The following is a 22,132-nucleotide window of genomic DNA, read 5'->3' as shown; positions in this document are numbered from 1 at the left end:
TTCGATGACCGCACCGTCGCCCCTCTCCGCGCCGCCGTCTTGGGCCGCGCCACCATTCTCCCTGCCGAGTTCTCCCCCGTCCCCGACGCACCACCATCAAGCACCACCGGACCGATCTTCGCAGGTATATACATCTCCAACCTCCGGCGAGTACAGAGGTTCATCGGTCATTGTGTTCGATATAACCTTAATTTGGGGATTGCAATGTGAGTAACTTACTGGGTTTTCTAGGAAATGAAAACGGCGTCGCTCGATGCCTACACTGCATCGGCGGATACATGGAAAGTGGAGACGGATGCTCTGCATGCATCGGCGGAGACATGTAAAGCGGATGCGGATGCGGAGGCAAAGGCGAAGGCGGTGGCTAGGACGGGCCCGGGCGCTGTGGTGCTGGCAAATGCTCGTATCGAAGCTGCATTTTGTTGGAAAGTCTTGGTGCGTGCTTCGAGAGTTTTGGCGGCGCAGCCGGGAGAACCGTCGGAGGCTTCGAAGCTGGCTGCTTTGAACGCGTCGAGAGCTTGGATGGTGACTTCATCTAAGGCGGCGCTTGTTGCATATGATCGTGACTCGTCAACCCCTTTGTAAGTTCTACCTTCCCCAACTGCAATGAGGTTAGATCTTGTGGATTGGGTTTTTTGCCCAAACCAGACGTGATGATGCATTGAGATGTTTTTGTATTTTTGATGATGCATTCTGCTTCTTTTGTAATTTGGGTGATTCATTATGCTTTTTAGGTAGTAATTTTTCTGATGCACTCACCTCTTCAGGAATTTTTCATGGTTTTTTTTTGTTTTTTTTTCTGTCAACCTAGCTAATGCTCTCTGCTGTTTAGCCAGAAGTTGGATGATGCATTGTCTTTGTTTACATATATTTTACTACGATGATGCATTTTGCTCTTTTAGCCTTTTAGGTAATTTTTCTGATTCCTTGAACAGTGTGGGAAATTTCGATGAAGAATTTTGCTGTCAACTTAGATGATGTATTGTGTTGTTTACATTTTATTACCTATATGAAAGCTAACCCCATCTGATGTTACCACAGCGTTTTGGGTCCTGTAGAGGTCTCTTTTTCCTCCAATCGTGTTGACACGTTAGCAATTATTACTGTATATGCGAGATTGCCTTCCGTTGGTGCGTCCTATTTTTGTGGTGTTTTTTTTTGCAAATTAAGGGCTTCATTGATTATGCAACAGGATTACAATTGCATTGTCCTGTTTACAATATTTTGATTTTGCTGATGCATTGTGCTGTTCACATTATTTTGATTTTGCTGATGCATTGTCCTGTTTACATTATTTTGATTTCTTTGATGCATTGTGCTGTTTACACTATTTTTGATTTTGCTGATGCACCGTGCAGTTTAGGAAACTTTGATGATGAATTAGATGATGCATTTTGCTGCTTAGTCAAATTAGATGTTGCATTTTGTTTTAAAAAATAGATGATGCAGTGTGCTGTTTACATAATTTTGACGATGCATCGTGCGATTTGCATAATCCTACCAGCTTCAGTCGAAGGACACCCACAACAATCAACGATCTGCCTGGAGATGTAGTCTCTCAGATTCTTGTCAGGCTTCCTCCCCATCCAACCTGCTTACTAGCTGCATCAGGCACCAAGAAAGCATGGAGGCAATGTATGGGAAGCAATTATTTCAGAAAGCTAACTGTGTCACACAACGGAGGAAACCCGTTGCTAGGGTTTTTCACCAACAACTCCGAGGACAATCGATTCATCACAGAGCATGATCTTCAACCGGCCATCTTGAAGATGCTCGCAATCCCGTCTCAGGTGAACAGTCCCAAAATCTATGTCCTGGGATGCCGCGATGGTATGGTGCTACTCCATTCTAATGTATCCAGTGGGTATATATCAGTCTGGGATCCAATTAGGCAAGTTCTCACAGCGATACCAGAACCACCATTGTGGCGCAATCACACAATTGAAAGCAGCGGCTCAATTCTCGTTCGAGAAACAACTACGAACCGTTTACACATTGTGGCAAGTTCTCGGTTGTTTGGATAACAACTAAACGTTACGATGCACTGTGCTCATATCTACTCACCAGATTCAAAAGAATGGGAGTTTCTAGCTCGATCAACTCCGATGCTGTCAGAGATTGACCGTAGACCGGCAACTCTCATAGGGGGTATTTTGTACTGGCCAACGAAGTCTAGATATATCATTGAGCTTGACCATGCAAAGAAGGCTCTGAAATATATTCAGTGCCCTCATGAGACGCATGATATATTCATGCTTAACATTCACATCTTCAAGGCACATAATGGAGATGTTGCCCTTGCTGTTATAAGAGACTTCACCCTACAAACATGGGCCAGTACAAGATCATCAACAGGCGATCACGAGTCATGGACATGTCATATAAATTTTGAATTGGATAGTTTTTTTGGCCTTGACACATCATTTCCATACAATTGGAAACATGCGGTAAGGTTACTCGCGTATTTGAGGACAAAAATGAGCTGGTTGTACGGGCAAAGGAGGGAGTATTCCAATTAGATATGAGCAAGCGGCGTGGAGAAAGTACAATTCTGCTAGACGTTGGTGCACTTTACATCCCTACTCGGTTAGACCGGGTTAGTCATTCATATGTAACCTTTGCATTCATTTACATATGACTTTTGCTGATCAATTTGTTCATTTCTGACAAGAACCGACCTGATCCAGTGCAACATCAAGGACACGAAAAGAACGCTACGTCAGAACCCATCTAATTCAAAGTTCAACATCCATAAGAGAAAAGGAAGTCGCATATGAAGGAGCAAGGCTTGTTTGGGCAAGAAGTGATAGCCCAGCTTTTGTTTGGTCTGATGTCTTTTAGTTTTCGTTCTGGTGGAAATGTCGCTGCACCATTTGTTTGTACTGCAGCTCCATAGTGCTAGCTGCTAGTATGTTGGCGCTGTCCTACGTCTGCTTGTTTTGGGGACATAAATATGCCACGAAACCTTTGTTTTATGTGATCAAACGGTCATCTCTGCATGTATATGTTCGGGTTCTGATGAAACCTTTTTTGTGATCTGTACATATATTTGAGTCAGTCTGTGTTTTGTTTTATGATGGGCAGGAGTATTTGTTTTACTACACCATTGTTTATCCGAATTGTATTACTCACTCTATTCAAAAAGTTAGCGGCTCACCTTTTTCCTTCAAGATACGGATGTATCTACACACTAAAAACATATATAGATGAAACCATCTTCAGACAAAGTTTAGTCACTTATGTATGGACGGGGGTAGTATTATTTATGTTGTGCTCCCAAACAAGCAGACATCGGACAGCGCCTGTTTAAATTCATATGTGTAATCTTATTCCCTTTGGAAGTTAAGCATTAAACTCTACTAGTACAACCATGGTGGTCTTGTGATGTAGTACTCTTTAGATGCATTTGTGATGTAGTAGTACAGTACTTTTTTTTGAACTGGTATAGTACTATCTAAGAAGAGTACTCCCTCCGATTCACATTCATTTTACACCAAGAAATATGGATCGGAGCGAGGGAGTAAATTAAACATGGCATCTCGTGCATGAAGCTTGACAGATCGATCAGGTTGGCTAGAATGGCAATACAATGCTCCTCATTAGGCAAATGCATGCCATGTACGATAGTATACATCCAGTAAAGAAGTCTATACTGACATAAAAAAAGACTACATTGGGGATGAGAGTCAATTGGCGAATCTACAATACATAAAATCTTGCTCGTAGCTGATTTTGGCTAAGAGGGTTTTACTCACATTACACGTGCCACTTTCCTTGTCTGCAAAACAAGTTCCAATAAAGGAAGAGGAAAGAAGAGGACATTGTGGGCGAGATTGAACACCTTTTTATGTGTTAAGCTGAGGCCTTGTTTAGCCGAGGATTTCGACTTAGGCCTAACACCTCAAAGACACCCAGAATAAATTTCCTTGCGCGCACCATCACAAAAATAACAAAATTAGCACGCAAGATTAAGAACGAAGTGAATTTAAGTAACTTGGTTAGCTTTTCAAGCAATATATTCAGAGAAAGAGCACACATGTCCGGCTAGAAATAATCGTAAGAGAAGAACAATAAATCTAAGACATCCCACTTCATATGCAGAAGGGACGCGACAGCGCATGGATTCATACCTTGAGTCGACTCTGGCTCGTAGAAGGGCGGTCGCGCCTCGAGGATGCCGGCGACGTCTCCACCTCGATCTCACATGTGACTGCTTCTCGGTGGGCGGTGCGCCATGCCATGTAGAAGATCTATCAAAAGAGGAGAGCCCGATGACGCTACCGACGCCTCAACCTTGATAGCACCGGCTTGTTGCTCCGCACCGAGATGCGCCACGTGCAAGATTTAGCGGATGCGCCAATTTTAGAGATATGTCATGATCGTTGTAACAAATTTCAACGTGATGATGATTTGATCCTGCACTCGGCCTTGAACATAAGTACTAGTACAGTCTCACAATTTTTTTTATCATTATACTTTGCGAGATTTAGCGGATGCGCCAAATTCAGAGATAGATCATGATCATGGTAACACAATTTTCAATGTAATGATGATTTGATGTTGCACTAGACCTTGAACATAAGTACTAGTACGGTCTCACAATTTTGTATCATTATACTTTGCAAGTTTTAGCGGATGCGCCCATTTTCAGAGGATCATGGTAACAAATTTTCAACGTGATGATGATTTGATGTTGCACTCGACCTTGAACAGAAGTACTACTACTGTCTTACAATTTCTTTATCATTATACTTTGCAAGATTTAGCAGATGCGCCAAATTCAGAGATAGATCATGATCATGGTAACAAATTTTCAACGTGATGATGATTTGATGTTGCACTCGAACTTGAACAGAAGTACTAGTACAGTCTCACAATTTTTTTATCATTATACTTTGCGAGATTTAGCGGATGCGCCAAATTCAGAGATAGATCGTGATCATGGTAACACACTTTTCAATGTAATGATGATTTGATGTTGCACTCGACCTTGAACATAAGTACTAGTACGGTCTCACAATTTTGTATCATTATACTTTGCAAGTTTTAGCGGATGCGCCCATTTTCAGAGGTAGATCATGATCATGGTAACAAATTTTCAACGTGATGATGATTTGATGTTGCACTCGAACTTGAACATAAGTACTAGTATGGTCTCACAATTTTTATTATCATTATACTTTGAAAGATATAGCGGATGCGCCAATTTCAGAGATAGATCATGATCATGGTAACAAATTTTCAACGTGATGGTGATTTGATGTTGCACTCGGTCTAGAATAGAAGTACTAGTACGGTCTCACAATTTTTTTTATCATTATACTTTGCAAGATATAGCGGATACGCTAATTTCAGAGATAGATCATGACCATGGTAGTGACCAATATTCAAGGTGACGATGATTTGATTTTGCACTCGGCCTTGAACAGAGGTACTAGTACGGTCTCACAATTTTTTATCATTATACTTGGACCTTAGCGAAATTCAAAATCTCATAGCGGCAAAACTTCCCGCCTACAAAATACAAAAAAATCACACGCTTCCAAATTCCCATTCTACCCCTGTGGAGATGACAGCAAAGTCGGTTGGTGGGGGGGTCTGCCCGTCATTTTTTGGATCACCACCTCCCTAGCCCGGAAACCCTCCAAAAAAAATTCATTTCCCTCAGACCACCCACCGGAACTTCCCAAGTACCTCTCTCCCACCTCCACGACCACCGCACCGGAACATCCCCGCCGGACTTCCCTGGCCTACCCTCGCGATCCTCGTCATCCGGCTGCCTGCCGGAGCCGCTTCATCGACGCCGTCATCAACCGGATCGGATCATCCCCGCCGAACCTCGAAACCATATGCTCATCTAGCAGTCTACCGCAGTCACTTCAGCTGCGGTATCGTCCACCCCACCGGAGCCGCTTCGCCGGATCCGTCGTCCACCGCATCGGATCTTGCTCACCGACACCGCTGTGCACGAACCGGATCTGCTTCACCGGCGCCGTGCATGATCTAAACTCTTCTACTGTCGCTTTTCTATTGCTTGCCTGCAAGTTCTTGTTTAATCTTGGGGGAACCTGTTTGTGCTAACGACGCGCCGTTACGTTTTTGCAGATGAGATGAGTAATCATGAAGTGTAATGGCCGTCTCTCCAACCCCAAGTAGCACATGTAGCGTACTTCATCACCGGATCTATCAACCCCAGGAAGATCTGCTGTGACTCCCACAGAGTGCTTCTCCTAATGTAAGTCCCTTGTTTTAGCGCCATGTTCTGGGTTCAGATGCTTGTTTGTCTGAAGCTCTTTTAGTTCATTCCTAGCTATGACCGTAACACGTTGCTATTTTCTACTTCATTGCTAACTTTAAGCAATTGAACATTTTGGTTTGCATTCCCTGCTCTGTAGATGTAGCCATCATAACTTCTATCTTGCTCAGTCGTTGTTACAAAAATTATAGGTATTATAGTAACATCCTGCTATTATTTAGTTCATGGCCAATTTTAAGTAATTGCACATGTTGGTTCGCATTCCCTGCTCTATAGCTTTTGGCATCGTAACTTCTATATTTGGTTTACATTCCCTGCTCTGTAGATCTAGCCATCATAACTTTATCTTGCTCAGTCGTTGTTACAAAAATTATGGCCTGCTACTATGTTGTTTGTGCCAATTTTTTACTCCATGAACATGTTGGCTTGCATTCCCTGTACTACGGTGTGATGCCATTTTTTGTATCTAGTTCATTGTAAGCTAACAAAGTAAGGACTTAGTTTGGCATGCTATCACTCTGCTATCTAGCTCCGTAGTACAAATAAACTTGTCATACTACTAGATAATAATTTTGCGTGCCATCTTGTTCTTCAAAAGCTGCATTATTGACTTGTTTCTCTCGACTTGGCATGACGCTCACATATGGAAAGCTTGAACATATTGGTTTGCATTCCCTCTTATACAAGTTCACAGGTGATCCCACTATATTCTCGTATCTGGTCCATCCTAAGCTCCAAAGATTAACTATCCTCTATGTGTTGTTCATTACAAGTTTATATCCCGAAACATCTTGATTTGCATCCCCTTCACTATAAGTTCAGGAGTATTATTTAGTTCACGGCCAAAATGAAGTAATTGCACTTGGCACATGTTGGTTCACATTCCCTCCTCTTTAGCTTTTGCCATCGTAACTTCTATTTTTGGTTTACATTCCCTGCTTGTAGATGTAGCCATCATAACTTCATCTTGCTCGGTCGTTGTTACAAAATTTATAGCCTGCTACTATGTTGTTCATGCCAATTTTGTACTCCCTGAACATGTTGGTTTGCATGGGACTCGACGGTAGTAAGTCTCATTCATTTCATTCTAACATGCCTGCTGTTATATTGGCTGTTGGTATGCGGCATGCACTCTTTGTTTGCTTATTGTGCGCATTACAATGATCTTGTTATAACGACGAAATGATGAGTTCCAAATTCTTCGGCAAACAATATTGTAGTGTCTTTGCCTTTCCATTGTTGCTGTCTTAACTTGTAATGTCTTTGTTTCGGATATAGGTGCCGCATGGACAACTTAAAAGATTGCCGATCCCTTCATTGTATTGCTAGGTTTAATTACCATTCAATTTCTTTGGGTTCCGTAATATTTTTTCAATGCCTTGCACTGATGTAATATTTAGTTAGTTTTTATAGTTCTTTCGCGCATTTTTTCTTTGGTGCTTGTGGTAAGTGAGGCTATCCGACGAAATCAATGCTGCGTAAATATTCTCGATCTAAATCACGAATTCCCATCCCTTAAACGGCCCAATTAAGCGAAATCACATATGTGCCGCCCGCAAAAATCCTAAAGCGCCTATTACGCCGGCATATAAACAAGAACTAAACGGGCTAGCCCACTTACTTATTGGGCCAGCCCACTTGATTTCTTGTGGACCCCACACTTTTATTGGGCCGGCCCACTTGCTTTAAGGTGGACCCCACCCACCACCGGGCCGACCCAATAACTAGTTGGGCCACCCAATTGCTTTTGTGGTGGTCCCCACATACTAAACGGCCGTCCCTTTAAGACGAAAGTGGGACCCACTGTGTGTTTTTGGCCGGCCCACTAGCGTGTTGGGCCGCCCACTTGCTATATGGTGGACCCCACATACTAAATGGGCCGGCCCTTTAACAGAAAGTGGGACCCACTGTGTTTTGGCCCGCCCACTAGCGTGTTGGGCCGGCCCACTGGCTATACGGTGGACCCCACATACTAAATGGGCCGGCCCTTAAACAGGAACGTGGGACCCACCAGTGTTTTGGCCCGGCCCACTATCTTGTTGGGCCGGCCCACTTGCTATATGGTGGACCCCACATACTAAATGGGCCAGCCCTTTAACCGGAAAGTGGGACCCACTGTGTTTTTGGCCCGCCCACTATCTTGTTGGGCCGGCCCACTATCTTGTTGGGCCGGCCCACTTGCTATATGGTGGACCCCACATACTAAATGGGTGGCCCTTTAACAGAAAGTGGGACCCACCGGTGCTTTTGGCCGGCCCATCGGCTTGTTGGGCGGCCCATTTGATCAAATGTGGACCCCACGTACTAAATGGGCCGGCAGATAGCGTGAAAGTGGGACCCACATGCTAATTGGGCCGGCCCAATAACTTCTTGGGCCGGCCGATTGCTTTAATGTGGACCCCACTTTGTAAATGGGCCGCCCGATACCAGAAAGTGGGTCCCACATGTCTTGTGGGCCGGCCCTTTGCCTGTTGACCAGGTCAAACGAGTGCATTCGGCCCAGCCCACATACTTAGTGGGCCGGCCCAGTAAAGTTGTGACCAGTCAACCTTAGAGGTTCGGCCCGGCCCACGTAACTAATTGACCACCCGGCTATATAGTTGACCGGTCAAACTAAGTCACCGGCCCGCCCGCAAACTTAATGGGCCGGCCCGCTTAAGACGTGGCGAGCCTCGTGTGGGCCTACCATCTACCACGGGGTTTCGGCCGGTTAACGCCGTTAATCGCCGATTAACGGCGTCGCCACGTGTCGGTTGCATGACGTCGATCAACGGGCTCCCGGAAACACTTGGGCAACGGTCCGATTTTCCGTGGCGGAAGGGCGCCCAAGCGCGACGGACCGAAAAAATCGTCGTAGGACTTTGCCTGACGCAGTTTCCACAACAGAACCCATATCGTCGGGTTAGGCCCATAGGCGACGAAAAATACCCCTTAGCGGACGATTTTGAGACGTTGTCTATCAGAACTTTTCTTGTAGTGTAAGTTGTCGATGAAGAAGGAGATGCCTTGGGCATCCCCAAGCTTAGATGCTTGAGTCTTCTTGAAATATGCAGGGATGAACCACGGGGGCATCCCCAAGCTTAGACTTTTCACTCTTCTTGATCATATCATATCATCCTCCTCTCTTGACCCTTGAAAACTTCCTCCACACCAAACTCAAAACAAACTCATTAGAGGGTTAGTGCATAATCAAAAATTCACAGGTACAGAGAGGACACAATCATTCCTAACACTTCTGGACATTACCCAAAGCTACTGAAAGTTAATGGAACAAAGAAATCCATTGAACACAGTAAAAGAGGCAATGTGAAATAAAAGGCAGAATCTATCAAAACAGAACAGTCCGTAAAGACGATTTTTTTAGAGGCACTTAACATGCTCAGATGAAGAAGCTCAAATTGAATGATAGTTGCGTACATATCTGAGGATCACTCATGAATTTTCGCTGATTTTTCTGAGTTTCCTACAGAGAGACCTACTCAAATTCGTGACAGCAAGAATTCTGTTTCTGCGCAGTAATCCAAATCTAGTATCAACCTTACTATCAAAGACTTTACTTGGCACAACAATGCAATAAAATAAAGATAAGGAAAGGTTGCTACAGTAGTAACAACTTCCAAGACACAACAAAACAATAGCAAAATAAAAACATGGGTTATCTCCCAAGAAGTGCTTTCTTTATAGCCATTAAGATGAGATCAGTAATTTTAATGATGCTCTCATGAGAATAGAAAATCAAGCAAAAGGAGCATCAAGAAGCAAATTCAAAACAAATTTAAGCCTAACCCGCTTCCTATGCATAAGAATCTTGTACACAAATAAATTCATGAAGAACAAAGTGACAAGCATAGGAAGATAAAACACGAGTAACTTCAAAATTTTCAGCATGAAGAGAGGTGTTTTAGTAACATGAAAATCCCTACAACCATATTGTCCTCTCTCATAAAGATTTTCAGTAGCATCATGAACAAACTCAACAATATAACTATCACATGAAACATTCTTATCATGAGCTACATGCATAAAATTATTACCCTCCACATAAGCATAGTCATTACTATTAATTGTAGTGGTAGCGAATTCAATAAAATAGCTATCATTATTATTCTCATCACCATAATCATCATATATAGGAGGCATATTGTAATCATAATTAATTTTCTCCTCAATAGTAGGTGGACTGAAAATATGATAGTCATCATTGTAATCATCATATATAGGAGGTAAAGTATCATCAAAGTAAATTTTCTCCTCCATGCTTGGGGGACTAAAAATATCATGCTCATCAAAACCAGCTTCCCCAAGCTTAGAATTTTCCATAGCATTAGCAACAATGGTGTTCAAAGCGTTCATACTAATAACATTGCCATTAGCATGCATATAAAGTTCCATAGGTTTTTTTAATTTTCTCTTCAAACACCTCATGTCCTAACTCAAGATAAATACTATAAAGATCTCTAATATTTTTGTTGTTTTCCATTAAGCCTAACTAGTGAAAATAAAAACAAGAAATAAAAAGATGCAATTGCAGAATCTAAAGGAAATAACTTCGAGCACTCACACACCGGCAATAGTGCTAGGAAATAGCTTAGTAGTCGGAGGATGTGAATACCTTTTACCTTACCTCCCCGGCAACGGCGCCAGAAAATAGCTTGATGTCTACGCACGCTTCTATTCTTGTAGACAGTGTTGGGCCTCCAAGAGCAGAGGTTTGTAGAACAGCAGCAAGTTTCCCTTAAGTGAATCACCCAAGGTTTATCGAACTCAGGGAGGTAGAGGTTAAAGATATCCCTCTCAAGCAACCCTGCAATTAAGATACAAGAAGTCTCTTGTGTCCCCAACACACCTAATACACTTGTCAGATGTATAGGTGCACTAGTTCGGTGGAGAGATAGTGAAATACAAGTAATATGGATGATTGTAAGTAGTAATTGCAATCTGAAATAAAGATGGCAGCAAGCAAACATGTAGCAGAACTTGTTGGAAACGGTGTTTCAATGCTTAGAAATAAGGCCTAGGGATCATACTTTTACTAGTGGTTGCTCTCAACAATGATATCATAAAGGAATATAAATATAAGCACTTCACTATGCTATTCTGAATTACTCTCTGGCTGGATAACGAACACTAATTCACCGTGTAGGGCTGCAAAAGCAAACCTTAAAGATGTATTCCCAAGTACTAATAAACACCCCATGCTGTCACTGTGAGCATTCATAGGAGGTACTAACACACCACAATTTCATAGAGACATCCAACTCAAATCATAACCCAGTGAACAAGTATGCTGTGAAATATAGCCTAAGAGACCCACATGGTGCACACACGGTCACCTTTACACACGTGGGACAAGGAGTCTCCGGAAATCACATAAGTAAAATCCACTTGAATAGCATAACGACATCTAGATTACAAAGCTCATCATATGGATCTCAATCATGTAAGGCAGCTCATGAGATCATTGTATTGAAGTACATGGGAGAGAGAGATTAACCACATAGCTACCGGTAGAGCCCTCAGCCTCGGGCGAGAACTACTCCCTCCTCATCATGGGAGTCAGCAATGGCGATGAAGATGGCGGTGGTGTCGATGGAGATGACTCCGGGGGAAATTCCCCGTCCCGGCGGCGTGCCAGAACAGAGACTTCTGTCCCCCGAAACTAGGTTTCGCGATGGCGGCGGCGCCCCTGGAGTCTTTCTAGAATATGATTGATTGTTATAGGGTTTTCGGAGACGGAGCTTTATATAGGTGAAAGGGCGGCGTCGAAGCGGCACCAGGGTGCCCTCACCACCTGGTGGCGCGGCCAAGGGTGGGGCCGCGCCCCCCTAGAGTGTGGCCGCCTTGTGGCTCCTCTTCGTCTCCTCTTCGGTGTTCTGGAAGCCTTCGTGGAAAATAAGACCATGGGCTTTTGTTTCGTCCAATTCCGAGAATATTTCCTGTGTAGGATTTCTGAAACCAAAAACAACAGAAAACAGGAACTGGCGCTTCGGCATCTTGTTAATAGGTTAGTCCCGGAAAATGCATCAAAATGATATAAAGTATGAATAAAACATGTAGGTATTGTCATAAAACTAGCATGGAACATAAGAAATTATAGATACGTTGGAGACGTATCGGCAACACATTAAGAGCACGCTGCGACACAACAATGGTGCGAGCATCAGACGGATATGCATCTTCACCATCAGTGTCATAGTCATCATCTTCTGGAGCATTAGGATCAACATCTTCTCCAGTCTCATACTCATTGTCCTCATTGATAATCATGACTTTGCGGTTAGGACAATCTCTCTTGAAATGACCTTTGCCACCACATGTATGACAAGCCATATCACGATTGCGCAGTAGACATGTTAGAGCCACTCGTACTTGCAGCAGATTCGGACTTCTTTGCATTAGACACATTGGAGACCGGCTTGCTAGTAGAGTAAGGTGCGGAGCGCGTCGATGGCGCCGACGCCGTGGGTGGGGGCGCATGAGGCGTGAAGCGCCCAGCTCCTGAAGCTCGTCCTTTAATCTTTGCTTCGTCAGCCAACTGTGATTCAGCTTCTCTTGTATGATGTAGCAACTCATTCATAGTGGTGTAACTGTAATGACGAACAATGCCTTTGATGTCATACTTCAAACCATTGAGAAAACGAGTCATTTTCATCTCAAGGGATTCTTTGACATGGCCACGCTGCATGAGCATCTCCATCTCGATGTAGTATTCATCAACAGTCTTCACACCTTGCCTCAACAGACTCAACTTATCAAATATATTGCGCAAATAATTTGTGGGCACAAAACGCTCGGTCATTGCTGCCTTCATAGCACGCCATGTGATAATAGGCTGTTCACCATCTTATTCGCGAGCACGAACAAATCGATCCCACCAACGCAATGCATAACCATCAAATTCAGAAGAAGCAAGCTTTATCTTCCTATCTTCAGTGTAATGTGGATGTAAACTCCATAACTTCTCAATCTTGAGCTCCCAAGTGAGGTATTCTTCAACATCAGCGCCTCCTTCAAACTTGGGTATAGAAAACTTGGTCTTACCCAATCCGTCTTCCTCATCATGTCCACGACCATTGCGGCCAAGTGGAGCCCATCCTCGAGGACGATTACCCCGTGGCGCACCACGAGCATTACGTGCGTCATCTTGAAGGTCAGGATCATCGTCATCGTCTTGTTGTTGTTGTGTCAAATTCTCAATAGCTAGGCGCATATCTGCAATATTGCGCTATATATCCGTCATTTGATCTTTCATTGTAGTGACGGTCTCACATGTAGTATCCAGCTTCTGGGAAATCCCTTGGACCGTTCCCTTTAGCTCATCAATTGGAGTGCGGAATTCACGTCGCATCTCATTACGAAGGGCTTCATACTCCCTCCATGTGTTGATATCTACAGAATCCTTGTTTTCCTGGTTAACAATTTTGTGATCACTAGTAGACATGATTAGTAGGTTAGTGCACTAAATCAAAAAGATATGGTGGTACTCTCACAACTCACTCAAAAACTGATAAGAAAAGGAGATCTTACCGTTCTAAAGTAAATTAGTGTTGCTTACCACTTGTAGTAACAACTAGTGCACGGATGTAGCGAAGCAAATATCAAGGGTATAAGAACAAATCACACGGCAAAGCAGGATATATGTGGGGCTGTAGATAGGCTACCTATTTGCACCAATAACAAGCTCTAGCGCTGACCGTAGACAACCAATGATACTCACACAAGGCGAAAAATGGGGCAATGCAACTATATGGATGAAAGGTTGCAATGCACTAGAGAGACGCTAGCAAAGCTCAACGAGACAGGCACAAGATTGCTCAACTACGGGTGCAGTAAAGTAACTTAGGCCTTCACTTGATTCTTCTAGCACTTCACTTTTCTTTTTGGATTTTTCTATTTTGTACGCAGCTATGTAGCTCTTTTTGCTTCTTTTCAATTTTCTTTTTTTTATGACTCAACTCCTTGATAACACAGCCAACAAGATATGCAAAGCACCAAACCCTAATGAGCAGCCTGTCAAGCGGTAAAACTAGTCTCTTCTGGGGAAGTTCCTAGTCACTTATGTTGAAAGGCTGTGGCTATGGTTGGGACAACACACTGTATGCTATGTGGACTCGGAGTAACAATAATTGAAACTAGATGATTATAGAGACTCAAACCCTAACAATACTAGATGCAAGAAAAAGATACGCAAAAAGAACTACGAAAAGCAACAAAAAACTTGAAATTAGTGCAATCTAAGGCTATGGCAAACCCTAACCCTAATTTTTTTTGGCTTTTTCTGGATAGGAAACACTCACAACTAAACTATGGGGTGGATTGTGGATGGCTTACCGAGGAAAACTGGAAATCTGATACCAAGATGATATGGGGTGGCCCAATCTTCTCAGTAAGCAACGATGGTGATGATTGTGACGCCCCAAAACCGGTACCATGAGGATCCCAGCGAATCCGCCGAAATCCGCACGATATTGATTCTAGGAGACGCACCACCAAGCGCCTCGTACACGCCGAAGCATGCACGCGATGCGGGTGGAATCAATCACGAGCGGTAACATTACAACATGATTACAATAGAGCCCACAAGAAACATATATATTACAACAACGACTCCCACGAGTCAAGATACAAATAGATACATACAAAGATCCAAATCATACAGAAGATCAAATACATCCGAGTACGGACAAGATACAAATTTGGACTCAGAGTCCTGAAGATAACCAGTGGCGTCCATAACCCTGCCCAGGCCAAGCCGGAAGGGTAACCTTGCTAGCATCGTTTTCTTCGAACATATCTTCATACCTGCCCGGTTATGTCCCGTAGAAGCAGCAATAAGTACGGGTTCGTACTTAACAAGACTTCAAGACGTATAAGCATTCGTCAACCAGTCGTCCTTTGTACTTGAGGCACGCAGGGGACTTATAGGACGGAAGAGGAACGTCATAGGCAATATGGTGGGGTTAAGCGGCAGCGCGCAAGCACTAAAAACCTATAGAGACACTCTACAACAGTCGTCTAATCAGAGAAAATGAGAGAGCGCATAACTAACAGTTCTATACTCTGCAAACATAACACAGCCGATGCGTTCCCCCCTCGCAAGAAAGTACTTACAAGGGCACTCACACGATTGACAAGTTTTAACCATTTATTATTTAAGTTATTCTATCTTACTATGCAAGTTATTAGTATTGAAACAACAGGTGTAAGTTGTCTATGGTCGAGTCATACAGCTCCAAGTCGTCCATAACCGCGGACGCGACTTATCGATAAGATTTTACCCTGCAGGGGTGCCCAAATGTGCCCACACGCACGATCAACCCACTTGCGACAGGTGGACATCACGACTCGCACTCTCCTTCACGACAACAATGTCCAGGAAGCCACCTAACCAAGTTGAACCCGAATCGAAGTCCGGCCGTATCTCCGAAACGGACCTAACTATTGCGTGCACGGCTTCCGAGGGTCAGAACACACACAGGGGCGAATGACCCGCTTCAGCATGCGATAAACGCTCAGGCCACAAACCTATACGTGCATACCAGAAACAAGGGATACAAGGCACCCAGGGGCTTCCCAAAATAAATAAGTAACAGGCTGGCATGCACACAAACAACAAATGGTAAAACATTACGAGACTAGTTGTGGCCACTGGACAAAGCTGTAGATTCCGGCAGTGGTCGAGGGGAGACCCAGAAACATACCCACGTGTGGTTAGAGCGCTCAGTCTCGGAACAGATAACAAGAACTCGAGGTCCTAGATTTCATGGAAACACAAGTGAGCCGTCATAAAATGAGCAACTGACCCACCGATGTCTCCGCTAACAACTATTAACAAGTAACCATGATACCCTCAACAGATATAAACATGTAGCATGTGTCATGATTCCCAACTGATAACCCGATAAGATAGCGATAATGGTAACGAGATATAAACAGCACTAGCATGCACTACGACTCGCAAGGCAGACCCGATAACCAAACAATAGCTGTAGGTGGTTGGTGGAGGCAATATAGGCGGCTTGAGGTAACAAGTGGAAGGGACACGTGACAAGAACGCAACTTAAAGATAGCATGAGGGAGAAGGCAAAATAAAATAGGTGAGCGACTTCTGCAGGGGCAGAAGTATAGGGGAAATGCTTGCCTGTTAAAGCTTGCCGAGGAACATCCGGAGGACTTGTCGTATCTCACCACACCACTTCGCGATCCTATCCAGGAAGAAGCAAATGCTACAACAAACAACGGATGCAAATCTTACATCTACGGAGAAGAATCGGCATGCTCATGATATGATATGCATGCATGACATGGCAAACATATTGCGGTGATGCAACTTATCCATATTAAGCGGAATCGGAATCCCGACAAACAAATATTAGGTTCAAGTTGTTTTTCTACCCCACATATTAATTGTTGTTTAGCATGACAAGACAAGGCATGGGTGCGCTACGCAAATTTAAATGGAACCAGGATAAGAGAGTAGTCCCGCACAATTCCATACTTATTTAGGTGAATCGCTATTTACCCGAACTCATGAGATATGCGGTGCGATGCAACATGTATGATATGGCAAATGGAACAAGTTATATGGAACATTTATAAAATAGGTATAGGTTAGGGTTTGGGTCTCACGGTATCGGAACAAGGTGGTCGCCGGATTGACGAGGAAGCAGATGAAGTCGGGCTTTGGAGAACTTGGGTCCGGGAAGAAGAACTTGGGGTTTCAACTTCAATTGTCGGTGAAGAGCGAAAACATCGACGGTGGTCTTCCCGCGACGCCGTGCATCTTCGCAGGATCTTGGCGATGACAAAACACCAGGCTCATGTTCCTGCTTGCGTGTGCGCGTCCAAGGGGAGGCAGGGAACGAACCAGCGAGTGCCGGCGGAAGGTGCTGAACATGTACGGTGTAACTGCTGTTATACGAGGACGCCTGGTGCTGCTCTCTGCAAGAACAAGGGTGGCCAGGCCGTTTCACGGAAGGGTTTCACGCGCGTGACATGAAAATGCATTAGGGGAAACCTCTGAGAGCAGTGCCTGCATAGCAACGAGGCCAGGGACGAACGCGGAAGACGGCGCAGAGGTGCGCGACTCAAGGACGAGCGGCGCTGCGGGAGGAAGCTAGGCGGCGACCGGCGCTGTGAAGCAGAGCTCGGGAACGGCGGCCTTGGGCGCCGTGGCTCCTGGTGGCGTGAGAAGGAGGAGGCAGGGGCGCGTCTGCGGGCGTCCAGGAGGAGGCCGGGGACGAGCTCGAAAAGGGAGAGGCGGCCATGGCGGCGAGGTAGGGAGCATCTGCGATGCAGGGGCTCGAGCGGCGGCGCGCTCGGGTGCTGAGAAGGGGCGGCGACCGGAGCAGGTCGAGAGGAGACGAGGCCGCGCGTCGGGGCGACACGGCCGCTGCGGAGAGAGGCGGCGCTGGGCTCGCGCAAGCAGCGCTCGGGGTGAGCGGGATGGTGAGAGGACGAGAGGAGAAGAGCGTCGGGCTCGGGCTCGAGCGAGGAGAGATGCTGAGTGGGAGGACCTGATCGCGTTTACAAAAGAAGGAGAGGGGGGTGGCTGCAAAATTGCCAGGGGAGGGAGGAGCTGGCCGGTGGGAGGGTTAGGGTTTTGGCCAGCAGGCCAGGTGGGCTGCGGGGTGGGCCTAGGTGGCCTGGGGCTTGGGGCACCGGCTGGGCCTGATCTTGGCCTTGCCGGTTGGAGGTCGGCCTCCCCCTTTTTTTAATTTAAAACATTTCCTGTTTTATTTTTCTGTTTTGTTATAAAACCATTTACAAATAGTTTTTAGACCAGATATTAAGCAGAGAAAAGAGGACTATTATTTGGAATAAAAGAGGAGAATGGTTTTAGCAATAAAATAGGGTTTAATAAAATACTTTTGGAGTTCAAAAATATGCATGATGCCATGATGATGCACAAAAGAAAAAGAACAAACAAATCTAATATGGGGATATTCCTGGGTCGCTACAATCAACACCACTAACAAGGGATCGCGCCCCGAGATCCCACGTCAACCTAAGGGGGAGTTGGTTAAACTATCAGATCTTCTTGTACCATGTTGACAATCACCCGACCATAGCGTGGAACCTTCTTCTGGCGAAGTGTTGATCTTCTCGACACCACTAACAAGAATTGTTGTTCCGTTGACGATGATGCACTTCTGTCAGGATCCTCCAAAGAACGGACCTATTAGGATAAAGGCAAAGATCGTCCAACCCGCGTAGAATCCTATGACTTAGAAACACAGATAAGAGAGAAGACTCAAAACTCGCATAGGTAAGAGGAGAAAGAATAGAGGTAAGGAGAAAAATCAGAGGTAATTAGAACTATCCAACGAATTTTAGAAAATAGTTTGGACTCTCTAAACTCAACGACCGTTCGCAAGGTTATCCTAGAGGCTGGACTAGTAGGGTACCATCAACCTGAGGCTCTGATACCAACTTGTGACGCCCCAAAACCGGTACCATGAGGATCCCAGCGAATCCGCCAAAATCCGCACGATATCGATTCTAGGAGACGCACCACCAAGCGCCTCGTACACGCCGAAGCATGCACGCGATGTGGGTGGAATCAATCACGAGCGGTAACATTACAACATGATTACAATAGAGCCCACAAGAAACATATATATTACAACAACGACTCCCACGAGTCAAGATACAAATAGATACATACAAAGATCCAAATCATACAGAAGATCAAATACATCCGAGTACGGACAAGATACAAATTTGGACTAAGAGTCCTGAAGATAACCAGTGGCGTCCATAACCCTGCCCAGGCCAAGCCGGAAGGGTAACCTTGCTAGCGTCGTTTTCTTCGAACATATCTTCATACCTGCCCGGTTATGTCCCGTAGAAGCAGCAATAAGTACGGGTTCGTACTTAACAAGACTTCAAGACGTATAAGCATTCGTCAACCAGTCATCCTTTGTACTTGAGGCACGCAGGGGACTTAAAGGACGCAAGAGGAACGTCATAGGCAATATGGTGGGGTTAAGCAGCAGCGCGCAAGCACTAAAAACCTATAGAGACACTCTACAACAGTCGTCTAATCAGAGAAGATGAGAGAGCGCATAACTAACAGTTCTATACTCTGCAAACATAACACAGCCGATGCGTTCCACCCTCGCAAGGAAGTACTTACAAGGGCACTCACACGATTGACAAGTTTTAACCATTTATTATTTAAGTTATTCTATCTTACTATGCAAGTTATTAGTATTGAAACAACATGTGTAAGTTGTCTATGGTCGAGTCATACAGCTCCAAGTCGTCCATAACCGCGGACGCGGCTTATCGATAAGATTTTACCCTGCAGGGGTGCCCAAATGTGCCCACACGCACGATCAACCCACTTGCGATAGGTGGACATCACGACTCGCACTCTCCTTCACGACAACAATGTCCAGGAAGCCACCTAACCAAGTTGAACCCGAATCGAAGTCCGGCCGTATCTCCGAAACGGACCTAGCTATTGCGTGCACGGCTTCCGAGGGTCAGAACACACACAGGGGCGAATGACCCGCTTCAGCATGCGATAAACGCTCAGGCCGCAAACCTATACGTGCATACCAGAAACAAGGGATACAAGGCACCCAGGGGCTTCCCAAAATAAATAAGTAACAGGCTGGCATGCACGCAAACAACAAATGGTAAAACATTACGAAACTAGTTGTGGCCACTGGACAAAGCTGTAGATTCCGGCAGTGGTCGAGGGGAGACCCAGAAACATACCCACGTGTGGTTAGAGCGCTCAGTCTCGGAACAGACAACAAGAACTCAAGGTCCTAGATTTCATGGAAACACAAGTGAGCCGTCATAAAATGAGCAACTGACCCACCGATGTCTCCGCTAACAACTATTAACAAGTAACCATGATACCCTCAACAGATATAAACATGTAGCATGTGTCATGATTCCCAACGGATAACCCGATAAGATAGCGATAATGGTAACGAGATATAAACAGCACTAGCATGCACTACGACTAGCAAGGCAGACCCGATAACCAAACAATAGTTGTAGGTGGTTGGTGGAGGCAATATAGGCTGCTTGAGGTAACAAGTGGAAGGGACACGTGACAAGAACGCAACTTAAAGATAGCATGAGGGAGAAGGCAAAATAAAATAGGTGAGCGACTTCTGCAGGGGCAGAAGTATAGGGGAAATGCTTGCCTGTTAAAGCTTGCCGAGGAACATCCGGAGGACTTGTCGTATCTCACCACACCACTTCGCGATCCTATCCGGGAAGAAGCAAATGCTACAACAAACAACGGATGCAAATCTTACATCTACGGAGAAGAATCGGCATGCTCATGATATGATATGCATGCATGACATGGCAAACATATTGCGGCGATGCAACTTATCCATATTAAGCGGAATCGGAATCCCGACAAACAAATATTAGGTTCAAGTTGTTTTTCTACCCCGCATATTAATTGTTGTTTAGCATGACAAGACAAGGCATGGGTGCGCTATGCAAATTCAAATGGAACCGAGATAAGAGAGTAGTCCCGCACAATTCCATACTTATTTAGGTGAATCGCTATTTACCCAAACTCATGAGATATGCGGTGCGATGCAACATGTATGATATGGCAAATGCAACAAGTAATATGGAACATTTATAAAATAGGTATAGGTTAGGGTTTGGGTCTCACGGTATCGGAACAAGGTGGTCGCCGGATTGACGAGGAAGCAGATGAAGCCGGGCTTTGGAGAACTTGGGTCCGGGAAGAAGAACTTGGGGTTTCAACTTCAATTGTCGGTGAAGAGCGAAAACATCGACGGTGGTCTTCCCGCGACGCCGTGCATCTTCGCAGGATCTTGGCGATGACAAAAACACCAGGCTCATGTTCCTGCTTGCGTGTGCGCGTCCAAGGGGAGGCAGGGAACGAACCAGCGAGTGCCGGCGGAAGGTGCTGAACATGTACGGTGTAACTACTGTTACACGAGGACGCCTGGTGCTGCTCTCTGCAAGAACAAGGGTGGCCAGGCCGTTTCACGGAAGGGTTTCACGCGCGTGAGATGAAAATGCATTAGGGGAAACCTCTGAGAGCAGTGCCTGCGTAGCAACGAGGCCAGGGACGAACGCGGAAGACGGCGCAGAGGCGCGCGACTTAAGGACGAGCGGCGCTGAGGGAGGAAGCTAGGCGGCGGCCGGCGCTGTGAAGCAGAGCTCGGGAATGGCGGCCTTGGGCGCCGTGGCTCCTGGCGGCACGAGAAGGAGGAGGCAGGGGCGCGTCTACGGGCATCCAGGAGGAGGCTGGGGACGAGCTCGAAAAGGGAGAGGCGGCCATGGCGGCGAGGTAGGGAGCGTCTGCGATGCAGGGGCTCGAGCGGCGGCGCGCTCAGGTGCTGAGAAGGGGCGGCGACCGGAGCAGGTCGAGAGGAGACGAGGCCGCGCGTCGGGGCGACACGGCCGCTGCGGAGAGAGGCGGCGCTGGGCTCGCGCAAGCAGCGCTCGGGGCGAGCGGGATGGTGAGAGGACGAGAGGAGAAGAGCGTCGGGCTCGGGCTCGAGCGAGGAGAGATGCTGAGTGGGAGGACCTGATCGCGTTTACAAAAGAAGGAGAGGGGGGTGGCTGCAAAATTGCCAGGGGAGGGAGGAGCTGGCCGGTGGGAGGGTTAGGGTTTTGGCCAGCAGGCTAGGTGGGCTGCGGGGTGGGCCTAGGTGGATTGGGGCTTGGGGCACCGGCTGGGCCTGATCTTGGCCTTGCCGGTTGGAGGTCGGCCTCCCCCTTTTTTTAATTTAAAACATTTCCTGTTTTATTTTTATGTTTTGTTATAAAACCATTTACAAATAGTTTTTAGACCAGATATTAAGCAGAGAAAAGAGGACTATTATTTGCAATAAAAGAGGAGAATAGTTTTAGCAATAA

At 45.6% G+C, this 22,132-nt stretch overlaps 1 long non-coding RNA gene across 2 annotated transcripts; it reads right to left on the bottom strand.

Annotated features, from left to right (window-relative positions):
* Positions 1-14,821: 14,821 nt before the first annotated feature.
* LOC127319642 (uncharacterized) lies at positions 14,822-17,770 on the bottom strand. 2 transcript variants are annotated; one of them, XR_011742311.1, is made up of 4 exons: positions 17,274-17,770; positions 16,886-17,197; positions 16,398-16,482; positions 14,822-15,058 (listed from the first exon to the last, which is right to left on the bottom strand). It is a non-coding gene; the product is annotated as an uncharacterized lncRNA (long non-coding RNA). The 2 variants fall into 2 exon arrangements; XR_011742310.1 differs by having other exon boundaries at positions 17,289-17,770.
* Positions 17,771-22,132: the final 4,362 nt, after the last annotated feature.

Source organism: Lolium perenne, chromosome 4 (assembly GCF_019359855.2).
Source record: "Lolium perenne isolate Kyuss_39 chromosome 4, Kyuss_2.0, whole genome shotgun sequence".
Lineage (NCBI taxonomy): Eukaryota > Viridiplantae > Streptophyta > Magnoliopsida > Poales > Poaceae > Lolium > Lolium perenne.
The sequence above is the reverse complement of the archived record's forward strand: the minus strand, read 5'-3'. Positions and strand labels throughout refer to the sequence as shown.